This window comes from Physeter macrocephalus, chromosome 18 (genome assembly GCF_002837175.3).
Source record: "Physeter macrocephalus isolate SW-GA chromosome 18, ASM283717v5, whole genome shotgun sequence".
Classification (NCBI taxonomy): Eukaryota; Metazoa; Chordata; class Mammalia; order Artiodactyla; family Physeteridae; genus Physeter; species Physeter macrocephalus.
This window is the reverse complement of record NC_041231.1, coordinates 86,374,616-86,387,549: the sequence shown is the minus strand read 5'-3', so window position 1 is coordinate 86,387,549 and position 12,934 is coordinate 86,374,616. Positions and strand designations below refer to the sequence as shown.

Sequence of the window (12,934 nt, the reverse complement as noted above, 5' to 3'; positions counted from 1 at the left end):
ACGACTAGCCTGGAGGAAGCGGTGAAAAGGAATGAAAGGAGAGGCAGGAAGGGAAAGTGAAGGAGAAGGTGAAGCAGCAGGTGATGAAGAAAGTGGATGGGGGGGGGAGGAAGCAGGTGGCTGCGGTTGGGGAGGAGGAACTAAAAGAGGAAAGGGCGAAAGAAGGCTTGAGACTAGGTCTTTACGATGCCCACTATTTGGTTGGCCCGGGAGGTAATTTGCGCCCGCGTTGCCTCTGTCTCCTCTGCTCCCTCTAGGGATGCAGGAAACCAGAAGGTTATCTTCCTCCTAAGGGAAGCGGGCTTAAAAGCCTTTGTGCCACAGGAAGGCGCAACGCTTTTTGCCCGAGTCTGGCTTTGAGAGAGACTAGCTGCTCTTTCCAACACCGGAAATAACTTTTTCAACTACGGATTTTGGAAGCCTCTGAGATTCGTGAGAAGCGTCTTTCCCATGGACAGTATCTTAAACACTCCTTCACCGAGAAAAACCTGGGAACACAGCGCTCCGTGGTTGGTGATTGGACCGACCTTTTGCTGCCCAACCAAGGTTCGGTGTGCGGTGAAAGCGCAGGGGCGAGTGGGGAAAGGAAAAGGAGAAGGAAAATTTCCTCTGGAGCCCGCAGCCTGTCCATTGACACGAACCAGCTGAGAGGAAGACGGGGTGGGAGGTGGGAGGAGTAATCTAAAAGAATTTTTCCAAAGGCCCCCTTCCCCCTTTTCTCTTTCATTCTGTCTTTTTCTTCCCTGCTTCTTAATAATTATGAAAAAAATGCAGCAAAGGAGAAAGGACCCTACATGGTGTACTCGGTGCTCCGCCTTCAGGAGACTGATTCTGAGCGAGCAGTTTCTGTACTTAACTTGCTTCCTGGCTTTATTGTACTGAAGTAGTCATGTTGGGAGGTCCAGGGAATGTCAAGGCCCATAGTCACATGATTAACCGAAGGATACACAAGTTAAGGTCTACACAAAGAAAACTGAGAGGGACCTCAGCTGTGAGGGAGTTGAGGACAAATGGAGGTGCTGGGGATTGAACCCAGGGCCTCGTGCATGCTAAGCACGCGCTCTACCACTGAGCTACACCCCCCTACCCTAAGTTCGTTTACCTATTGTCCCATGTTATTTATTTATCACTGTATGACGGTGTTGGCAAGCCAAAGTCCAATATGTTCAGTTCCTCTGTTTCTGAAACCTCTGGACTGACTGCTGTCTCACAGCTAGGGCACGAAAAAGAGAAATGGATTCTGGACCGAAAAAGCCTTAGGTCTTCCCACAATCCTCCTCCCCATCACGGACTTTTAGCCAACTGCCTCTTGTGTCAGTTCTAGTCCACCACGAGGGAGAGTCCCAGAACTGAATCTTCTGTTACGTCTTCAGAGTCTCCTTTCTTTAGAAAGTCCTCCTCTGCCCACGAAGCTGCCAAAAAATGCAAAACGTAGTGCTGGGGATACAAAGGCGCGCTCCGTGAGTGCAGCCGAGGGAATGTAGGTCCAGGTGTGAAGTTAAGATAAGAGGTGAATTAATTCACAATACTTGACCGAAACAAAGAGCGACAAGTATGTGTCTCAGGCAGTCTTGCGTGCTCTTGCAAACCACTGCATTCGGCATCTGGACTCGGGACGTGACAGCGGCTTTGTTACGGCGATGCTATCGCTCTGGTTTTGCAGACAACACAAGAGTGGCGGCAGACAGAGGCAAGAGTAGAAATGTGGGCGCTCCTGTTGTTACAGCATCACTTTCAGATCAAATTATTTGCACAAGGAGGAGAGCGCAAGGGAAGCTGCGCGCAACCTGCGAAACCAATTCGCTCTCTGTAAACCTTCCCTATGCCTGGACAAGTCTGAAAATTTCATCAGTGCCCAGGGCGCAGAACGTCGACACCTCCCACCTTTAGGCAAACATTGGTGCGACTGTTAAGCTAGGTAAGATTTTTGGTTAAAATCCTAAACCTTCTGTCAGGAGAGGGAATGGGGAGGAGAGGACAGGTACCGACTGGGATGGGTTATATTATCACCGTACTAGAAAGACCAGCGGCTGGGAAGTGGAATAAGCAGAAGAGGTGTTGGAGAAGGGAGAGTGGCCTGGTTCTTGGAAGGGAAAAGGAAGAAGCCAATGAAGGGGAAGAAAAGAGGCAGCAGAGGAAGAAGATAGAAGAGGACTAGTTTGGAGATGGGTCTCAATGGAGAGGCTCGGAGGTAGAAAGTGACCAAGCCCGGCATTTCTGCTACACTTTCTGCAGGCCCTCGGGAAGAGAAGAAGGCTCCTTCCTAAGGTAAGTGATTTGAAAGCGTGTGTCCCACAAAAAGATACGTCCCGTTTTGCCCAAGATTTTGTGACTCTGAGAGTGCCTTGCTCCGCTTTCTGTCACGGCAAACACAGGCTGAGCATTTTCAAGGGCGCACCTGTGGTTGCATATCTCTGGAGCAGTAGACCCCGGTATTAGAGATTTTAGAAAGGCGACGTTATACGTATCCCGATGCAGCGTTGAGTTTAGAAACAAATTCCAACCGCAGTTTTGTGTTTGGGCATTTCAACTGCCATCAACTAGTTTTTAGGGTGTTTGGCTTTAAAATACAAGGGAAAGCGTGGAAGGAAAAGGTTAAGCAGTGACTAAACGTTTTTGGTTTGAATAGATTCTCACTGAAACTTTCGTTCTCTTGGGTAGCTCAGTTGGACCTGCATCAGGCTCTTAGTCTGAGGACCCAGCATTCATGACCCGGTTCTGGTGTAGACTCTTTCACTTTCCCCATAACTTCATGTATACATACATACACAAAAGCCTACTGAAGCCAGCTTCCGTTTGGAGCACGTTACTAATCACATGCTTATTCTTTTGTTTTAGCCTCTGTTGAATGTTATTTAAAATCATCATAGAAATCAGACAGTGGCATAGGTCGTATAAGTCACCCTCCTGTTGAATGTGGGTGCTAACCGGTACAAGAGCCCTGTTAGAAATGCATTCACTCTCTGCAGCAAAACCTTTGCTCTAAATCCTTTTAAATGCTCTCTTCTCTTGTATATCTAAAAGAGAGATCATTTTTATTTTATAAAAAGAATTTAACTTTAGAACAGTTGTAGATATAGAGAAAAATGGAGAGGACATTACAGAGAGTTCCCCTATACCCTGCACTCAGTTTCCCATATTGTTAACAGCTTATAATAGGATGATACATTTGCCAAGTTAATGAACTCAAATTGATACATTTTAAAAAATGGAATCTACAATCTATTCAGATTTCCTTAGTTTTGCCTAATATACTTTTTCTGTTCCAGAATATTGAACCAGAGATGCAAGAGAGGATCTAGTTTAATGATTTTTACATTGGTGAAATTTATCTCAGTGGACTTTCCCTTGCCAACCTTTAGGTTTCTCAAAACCATCCAAAAATGGCACTGATATGTTATGAAGAATTTCTAGGGCAAGCTGATTTTTAGTGTTGAGCAGGTGCCTTCCACATACAAGGTCTTGAGTAAAATCCCTGTAACTCCATGTGTGTTCCTTACTCTGTAACCAAATCCTTCTTGCACCTTTTCATTCATTTTCTCATGATTTCCCCACTCATACGACAAGAAAACCAATGATTCAGTGAATTGCCTTTGCAGCTGTTCCAGTTCTATTCCATAGACCTTGGTTCCACATAGGGTGGTTGTTTTGGTAAAAGGAAGATGGGATGGGAGAGGAAAAGTTGAAGTAGGGGGGAGTCCATCCTAAATCTCCACCAAAAAAAAAAAAAAAAAAAAGAGGCCCAGGGTATTCCCTGGCAGTCCAATGGTTAGGACTCTGCACTTTCACTGCTGAGGATGCAGGGTCATCCCTGCAATCCACACTATGAAGCCAAAAAAGAAAAAGAAAAACAAAACAAAACAGTTAAGAAAAAGAGGCCTACCCCAACATTAAGAGGAAGTTCACCTTCAGTACAGGGAAAAAAGATGGAAAGAAGAGAGAAAATAAAGAACCTGACAGATATTTTTGTTGAGTCTCATAATTTTTGAGTCATGAAATAGACAGTAGATGGAGGAACAGAGATGCTTCCCACTGAAATTCCCTACCCCTCTTCCTTATTTACTTTCAGCAATGTTTTGCTGTTTTCAGTGTACAAGTCTTTCACCTCTTTGGTTAAATTTTTCCTAAGTATTTTATTTTTTCAGATGCTATTGTAAATGGAATTGGTTTTTTAATTTCCTTTTCAGATTGTTCATTGCTAGTGTAGGGAAAAACAACTTACTTTTGTGTGTTAATCTTATGTCTTGCAGCTTAGCTGAATGTGCCTGTGCTCCTGGACTTTACTCTGTTGGAAGGTTTTTGATTACTGATTCAATCTCTACCTGTTACAAGTTTGTTCAGATTTTCTAAGTAGGAAGCTATGCTGAATGTAGAAGGAGGATCCCTCTGCCAGGTGAATTTCTCAAATATTGGTGCCCTGTATTTATAACGAAGGCAAATAGTAGAAAGGTTAGAGAATAATCCACTTATTAGCTTTGAATAAATTCTCAGGATAAGTTGAATTCCTGAGCTAGATAGTTCAGTTGACAAGCATCAGACTCTCACTATGAGGGTCCAGACTGCTAGTGCATGTTCAGGGTTTAGTATCTCCCCTAGCCCTCCAAGCACATATTCTGAACTCTTAGATAGAAACTCTTTGAAACCCAGCTTTCTTCAGAGAAATGTTTGCAGTCAACTTTTCTTCCCCTTCCTAACCTTTTCTTGGCCACTGTCTACCAGTTCTAGAGAAGGATTCTGAGCCAGAAAATCCAGGGTCATTATGGTATCAATAACTATACATGCGTTAGTATTTCAGTACTGAGTATTATCTGGTGATTAGATGCCAATGACAAAACACAAGGTATCGGTAATTAGTGGGCATACTAATTTTGCTTTTTTAAGACTCTTGCCTCATTTCAGGTTTTCTTCTCAAGGTCAGCCCTTAGAAAGTCAAATGAAAAGGATTCCGTTTCTTGCCTAGCAATAAGCAAACGACCACGAAGGGACTCGAACCCTCAATCTTCTGATCCGGAATCAGATGCCTTATCCATTAGGCCACGTAGCCAGTTGGCAAGTGTTTGTTTTCAAACCTGAAAGCTGAAACATGGTAGGTTTCTGTTTTCAAATTTCTAACTTCTTTGGAAAGAATATCTCATTCATAACATTCCTGCCCCAAAGGGAATAAAACTGCATCAAGTTCCTGACAACAATTACTTAAAATTAATAAACAGTGAGGTGATCAAAAGTGACACAGCCTTTGAAGGCTTTCTTACCTAAGTCTGATGCAAGTTAATGATGATGCAAGTTCAGTGGAGACATATGAGCCGAGAACTGGAGTCTGCAAAGAAGGGATGATGATAGTGTAAGGAGAGGGAGCTTCAGAATTTGGTATGTTCTGACCCCTTCCATCTCAAAGATACAATGGCGCATCGTCCAGGGAGAAAAATCTGTAAGCTCAAACAGGAGCAGCGGAGGGTAAGAGCTAGGGCCTGGACTGAATGAGTCTGGTTAGACCAAGGAAATGCCTTCTGCTCTTTCCTGCGAAATTGTTTTAGTTAAATCCCTTTCCTTCTTGAAATGGGTTCAATGAGAAGCATATATTGGATAATGGTCCCTTGTGGTTTTCCTGTTTGGACAACTACTGGCTCCAGTAGAAGCGGAAGAATGTAAATCCACACCACGTTGGGCAGAATGCCTGGCCAGCATGAGCTGTTCCACGTGGTTCCCACCCTCCCATCAGCCAGCTCCAAGACTCCCTTGCCAAAGGAATGTTTGGGGGCAATTTCATCCATCCACAGAAAGGGACCCATTATGGAACACTTTCTTTCATCTTCAAATTCCTCCTCCTTCAACTCTCTTTCCCTCTGTCTACAAAGGCTGCAAGAAATATGTACAAGACAATGCAGAGAGAGAGAGAAACAGAAATAGTGTGAGTGTTGCCTGGAGAAATTTAGGTGAGGTACTTGGCAAGAAATGAAACCCTCTTTGTCTAGCAATGTAGTCTGAAACTTGGCAATGCTTTGTCTAGGGGACGCAGCATCTCTGGTTCTGAAAACCTAGAGAAGGAAGACAAAGAAGAGAAGAGGAAGGAAAATGTTCCTAACGATTATAACATCTCTCTCAAACAGAATCTTCTTAGCAATGAGGAAAATTCAAGAAATCTGACTTGGGAACTAATACACAAAGGATAAAACGAATTGTCCAAATGTGTGAAGATAGATAAGATACTAAGGAAAAACCTAGCTAATCGGGCCTGGGTAGCTCAGTCGGTAGAGCATCAGACTTTTAATCTGAGGGTCCAGGGTTCAAGTCCCTGTTCAGGCGTGCTCTGTCTTATCTTTATTCATACAGGAAGAGTTAGGGGGAAATGATATCCTGCTTTTATACTGATTGAAACTTTGCTCATTGCTTTATAGGTGTGAAATGATTACATGATAAATTTACCAACCCCAAGGGACAGTCTTGGGAAGTCATTTGGAATAGGGATTGCCGACCTGAAGATCTGGATTTTATGTGGTTTTTAGAAGAGAGTCTCTTTCATCAGTTGACTGGGAAAAAAATCAACCAAGACTTCTGAATTCTTAAAAACAAAGGGGCAAAAAAGTCTTGAAACCAGAGATACATGACACTTTACCCGTATAGAGAAACAATTCAAATGACAGCGGCTATCTATCTCATCAGAAACCATAGAGGTCAGAAAGAGTGGCACAACATTTTCCAAGTGCTTAAAGAACAGAATTATCAATCCAGAATACAATATCCAGAGAAAATATCCTTCAGGAATGAAGAGAAAATCAAGATATTCTCAGATAAAGGAAAACTAAGATAATTTGCTGCCAGTGAACTACCTTAAAAGAATGGCTACAGTAAGTTCTCCAAACAGGAAGCAAATGATAAGAGAAGGAATATTGAGTATCAGGAAGGAAGAAAAAAAACATGGTAAGCAAAAAAAAAACATGGTAAGTACAATAAACTTTCCTTGTCTTGAGCTTTTAAAATTATGTTTGAAAGTTGAAGCAAAAGTATAACACTGTCTGATGTGGTTCTAAATGCATGTGAAAGAAATACTTAAGATAATTATATTACAAGTGAAGAATAGTAAAGTGACAGAAAGGGAGGTAAGGTTGCTACATTTCACTTGAACTGGTAAAATGGTGACACCAGTACAGTCTAAGTTAAATATCTATAATGGAATTCTTACAGTAACGACTTTTTAAAATCTATACAAAAGGATACAATAAAAAATAGTATAGATAAATGAATATGGAATTCCAAAATATGTACAAGTAGTCCATAAAAAGGCAACAAAAAAAGAGAAGAGAACAATAAGAATAACAGAGAACAAACAGAAAACAAAAAAAAATAAAATGCCAGACTTAAGCCCTACATACCAATAATTACATTAAATGTAAATAGTCTAAGTGCACCAATTAAACCCACAAGGTAGATTAGAAAACATGACCAAACTATATGCTGTCTGTCTACAAAAAAATTCACCTCAAATATAACCTGTAAATATATAGGCAGTTTGAACTTAAGAGGATTAAAAAAAAGGCATGTCATGCAAACATCAATCAAAAGACAGCAGGAGTAACTATATTAATGTCAGATAAAGTCAGTTTCATAACAAACAAAATTATCAGAGGCAGAGAAGAACATCATATAATGATACAAGTGCCCATCTACAAAGAAGGGCATAGTAATCCAAAATATGTATGCACCAAACAACAGAGCTGCAAAATATGTGAAGGAAAAAAAACACCTGATAAAACTGAAAGACTAAATATGCAAATCCACTATTATAGCTGGAGACTTCAACGTCTCTCTCAGAATAACTGATGGAACAACTAAACAGAAAACGATCAAGGATATAGAAAAACTTGAAAATGCCATCAGCCACCAGAATCCAATCAACATAGAACGGTTCATCCAATACAAGCAGAGTACAGATTCTTTTCAAATCCATCAGAACGTATTCCAAGATAGAATATATCCTGGGACGTAGAATAAACCTCAACAAATCTAATAGAATTGAAAGATACAGTGTGTTCTCTGACCACAGTGCAAATTAGTCACAGAAAGATAAGAGGCAGATATTCAAACACTTGGAAACTAAACAGCACAGTTCTAAATAACCCACGGAACAAGGAGGAATCTCAATGGAGATTTAAAAATAACTAGAATGAAATAAAAATGAAAATACAATGTATCAAAATTTCTGATACACTAAGACCGCACTACAAATTTCTGATACATATTAAAACAGCACTGAGAAGGAAATTTATAGCACTCAGTGCATACAAGAAAAGAAAAATCACAAGTTAGTCATCTAAGTTTTCACTGAGATAGCCAAGGGAAAAAAGTGCAGAAGAAACCTAAGGCAAACAGAAGGAAGAAACTAATAAAAGCAATACCCTTGTCAACGCCTGGGCCAGCACCGTGGTTGGGAAATCCGGCATCGGTTTGTCTCCCGGGCTCTTGCAGCTCTGGTTCTGAGACGCACAGAGACCAAGTTGGGGACAAGAACAGACAGCAGGATGCTGCATCGATTTTTGCCCCTCTTAGTATATACGGAATCCTTTTCTGAATGAAAGAACACCAGGGGGCAGGTTCAGCCGCTGGGCCCGACGTGCAAAATGAACTCGACGGTTGCCAACTTAGTTCTTGAGATCCCATTGTCCCTGTGGAAAGGGGAGACGCTTCCCACCTTCAGCCAAAATTTGTTCCACAGTCAACTCAGGTACTAGGTTTGGAGGAAATTCTAAATTATCTCTGATGGGCTAAGCCAGAAATCGACCTTGTTTAAAAGCTCCCCCCGATGATTCTGAAAGTCAGCCAGGTTTGGCAGTTCTCGGCTTTAGAGACTCCAAGACAAGTGAGCTGATATGTTTGGGAAAGTTAACACCAGGAGGGAGATTAGTGCGTCAAGGGGAAAGAACGAGAGCAGAATACAGGTAACGATAACGAAAGGCAGGCGTGGAGTCCGCGGCTTCAGCGGCCACAGGAAGGTGGAGGAGGAAAAAAGTGGACGAGTGCTTAGGTTGGCGTCAGTTTCGGATGGGCGGAGAGGCGGTTAGTTATGCGTCTCTGCTGCGCTTCCTCTGGGTACGTGGGGAACAAGCAGGCCCATTCCCGGTAAATGAAGTGATCTGAGAGCGCTTTCCCGAAGGAAGATCCCCTTCGTTTTGTCCGACTGCCGCGGTTTTCAGAGAGCCTCGCTGCTCTTTCCGTCGTTGGAGCACTTGAGAGAAGTCCTGCGGTTGAGTTTCTGTTTTTAGTGTATCCCGGTGGTATTGGAGGTTTCAGACCGCGCGGCAGGGAGGCCACAGGGTCCGGATCCCCACGCGCTAGTGGTAGGAGAAGAGCGCAAGGTAGAAGCAGGGACCGCCTTTGTCTTTAGACTTCACCATCTGAGCTATACGTAGGAGTGAGTGTTTTTGTTGTTGTTGTTGCTGTTTGTTTGTTTAATGTGTTGAGCTTGGAATGCAAGACATGGAAGATAAGAGAGGTAAGGCAGTAACCAAGTATTTTTAATTTGAAATGGTTTTCAGAGGCTGAACTCTAGATAGTTCGGTGTGTAGGTTGTCATGACTTTAATCTCAGGGCCAAGATTTCGAGACTGTTCCTGTTGGCATCCCGTTCTTTCTCCCACTTCCTTTTTGTCTTTCTTCTGCTTGTTGAAGTCGTTTTGGTGAGGTCAAGGCTCACAGCAAGAGACGAGGGACTTAACCCGAATCCATTGGGTTATGTTTTTACTTTGTATGTGTACAGGATTATAACGGGGAAGAAAAGGGTAAGAGAACTAAATCTGTATTCCTTGAAGTTTGAGGGAAAAGGGAAACCAAGGCTTGGAGATGCCGGGGATCGAACCCGGGGCCTCATACATGCAAAGCATGCGCTCTACCACTGAGCTACACCCCCTCCCGAGCAGCGGTTCTGATAATGCTTCTTTGGGAATAAATTTTATTTCCTGAGGCTCTGGATCCTTGGGTGTCTTGGCGGTAGAGGAACCAAAGAAGGATACTGATGCTTTAGAGTATAGAACTTGAAGTGGAAGGCAAAAGATTGGAAACGTGTCAGATAACCAAAAGAAGTTGCCACCATAGCTTTAAAACATAGTTGGGGTCTCCTATTATGCTTGGCAAGAGATCAAATCAAGTCCCACTTTTTGGACCTTTTGATTTCCTCCAGATATGTCTTAACCTGAGACACAAGGCCATTGAAATTCAGCTTCTTTCCTGCCTAAAACGCTTCATGATATTTGTTGCTTGCTCCATCGGAATATTAAGGACCAGATTTGATGGAGGAAGGCCACAGGCAGTAAAAAACCCTAGAGCGATGCATTCAACATTGCAGTGTAAGGGGCTTTTTTTCTCTTCTAATCTAGGCACCCGGCTAATTTAGCAGGCCCCGCCAATAATCCAAAATCTCTTCTTCATAAGCATTCATAAGGCATGAATGAAACAGCAGCTTCAGGGATGGAGAGGAATATTAAATTATGAGAGCGAGACCAAAGACAAATAGCCGCAAGACATTAGGGATAAAGGGAAAAAAAAGTATTTATTTATGTGTTTGTTTGTTTGTTCATTCATTTATTTAGGGAGGGAAAGAAGCCATATCATTACCAAAGAGAAGAAAGTGCAGAAAAAGCGTAGGTTTTAAAAATTCTTATGGAAATGGGAGGAAGTTTGGAAGACGGAGAAGATGAGCAAGCTTTGCTCATGTTAAATTCAAGATCTATGTGGTGCACACTTGTGAGAATGTTACATGGTGAACTCAGACAATTACCCCTGCCTCCAGCTTTGGATTTGTGAGTAATCAGTAGATACAACTATGTGGAGGATGGATAAAGACAGAAAAGTATTCTCATTAGTGATATTCGTAGGAAAATAAATTTGCTCCCGGACATTTCTTGAACCCTGGGATTTATTGTGGTTAAGACTGTGTTCTTTGAAATATATAAAAAGACTGCAAGAGAACCCATTTCCTGGCACCAGATTTCCAGTGGCTAACCCTTTCTCCTTCTGGTTTGCTCATTTATGGACTTTTGCCAATATTCATAAAATAACATTGAGTTCCTTTTGAAGTTGGAAGAATATGGTTTGTCTGACAGATTTGCTCTTTCAGTTGGCTCATGAAATTTTTAGCCCATGAAGTGCTGAGGAGGATTATTTTGACTGTTTGATGTTGTAAAATATTAGGTTTATGATGCTTTCCAATATTAGGAAGGTTTGCAGAAACGCTGCTTGGTCATAATTTTGTGTTACATCTGGTGAAAACTGCATGTCTATTGGGGTCTCAGGAATTCATGATAATAAGGTATGTCTTTTTTTTTCTTTTTGCCCCATGAACAAAGTGGGGATTTTTAAAATTAAATACTTAGAGTTATAAAAATTGTTGAGTAACTATGTTGTACACCTGAAACTAACATGATATTGTAAATCAACTATACTTCAATTTTTAAAAACTCTATAGCCATCTTCAGACTATGGATTCATTTAATACAGAATTCTTATCAGGAATTAAACTTCTAAATTGAGAGACAGAACACACTCATGCCATATATACTCAATTCAGAAAATCTGAAAATCTATGACGTGTATGTTTAACCCGCACTGTCCAAAATGGTACCACTAGCCACTTTGAGTATTGAACACTTAAAAATTGAGATGTGCTGTAGGTGTAAAATATATAACAGGCCTCAAAGACTTAATATGATATTTAAAATGTAAACTATATCACTAATAATTTTTGATTGACTATTTAAATGATGTTTTTGATACACCAAGTTATTTAAATATTCTTCTTCAATTAAGACCACTTATTTTTAATATTTATGTGACTACTAGAAAATGTAAAGTTACAAAAGTGACTCATTTATGGCTTTATTATATGGCTATTGGACAGCCCTAGATACAGAAGACATGACATGTTTAGATGCTGTTCTGGGAGAACACCAGAGCCAAGGAATATGGAGCACAGTCTACCAGTTTCCTACTATGTGTGGACATGACACAAAGCATTCACTTGCATGATCTCCTTCGGTATTTACAGTATCCCTTTTTACATAGACATCATTAGCCTCATTTTTTAGATATTGAATGTGAGGCTAATTATGTTTTGTGAATTACCCTAGACCTCCCACTTCAACAGAATGTAAAGGAATCATTACTGTGTTAGGCGATAAAATACTCAGTGATGTTTGATGGGTTATTACGTATGCATACACCCATGTAACCAACAGCTCTGGCAAAGATACATGATTTTTCAGCCCCCAGCTGCTTCCTCGTGCCTCATCCCAATCAATGCCACTCTCTGACCTCTATCACCATAGATTAGTTTTTCTTGCGTTTTGAAATAATATAAATAGAATCATACAATATGTACTAATTTGAGTGTGGATTCTTGCACTCAATTTTTAAAAAGTTGGATACATCCATATTGCTGCTAGTAGCAGCAGTTCTTTTTCATTGCTTGGTAATATTCCATTGTATGAATACTGTGCATCACAACTTTTTAATTCATTTTACTGTCAATGATAATCAAATACTTCTTAATGAAATAAAATGCAAGCTTCTGAATTGAGGAGGGATAGATTGTTAATGGATAAGTTTCTAATGCCAAGTTCCTGTACAACGAATGTCCCTACCTTGACGTTGCTTCTCAGCTTGTACCAATTTTCCATTTGCAACTTGATGCAGTTCTGATGTTGAAATAGTGTTGGTTATTTTCTTCTGACAAAGTGTCCAAGAGTTGTCGGTGGAAAACAGACACTATGAAACTGACACAGAAATTTGAAAAGAAGAAAGCAGTTCAAAATGACACAACAGTGACCTATTATCCCTAACAAAGAGTTTCAAGAAATAAAGTCAAAATTAAAAGGAAAAAATGGGGTATTGGTACCTGAGTCTTGACGACTTTACTGTCCATTTGCTTTCATTTTTCAGTATTCTAG

General features: G+C 41.0%; 4 non-coding genes across 4 annotated transcripts; 1 reads left to right on the top strand and 3 right to left on the bottom strand.

Moving 5' to 3' along the window:
* Positions 1 to 1,011: 1,011 nt before the first annotated feature.
* TRNAA-AGC (transfer RNA alanine (anticodon AGC)) lies at positions 1,012 to 1,083 on the bottom strand. Its single transcript has one exon. It is a non-coding gene; the product is annotated as a tRNA-Ala (tRNA).
* A 3,888-nt stretch (positions 1,084 to 4,971) lies between these two features.
* On the bottom strand, positions 4,972 to 5,044 carry TRNAR-CCG (transfer RNA arginine (anticodon CCG)). The gene has a single exon. It is a non-coding gene; the product is annotated as a tRNA-Arg (tRNA).
* A 1,186-nt stretch (positions 5,045 to 6,230) lies between these two features.
* TRNAK-UUU (transfer RNA lysine (anticodon UUU)) lies at positions 6,231 to 6,303 on the top strand. The gene has a single exon. It is a non-coding gene; the product is annotated as a tRNA-Lys (tRNA).
* A 3,525-nt stretch (positions 6,304 to 9,828) lies between these two features.
* TRNAA-UGC (transfer RNA alanine (anticodon UGC)) lies at positions 9,829 to 9,900 on the bottom strand. The gene has a single exon. It is a non-coding gene; the product is annotated as a tRNA-Ala (tRNA).
* Between the last annotated feature and the right edge of the window lie 3,034 nt (positions 9,901 to 12,934).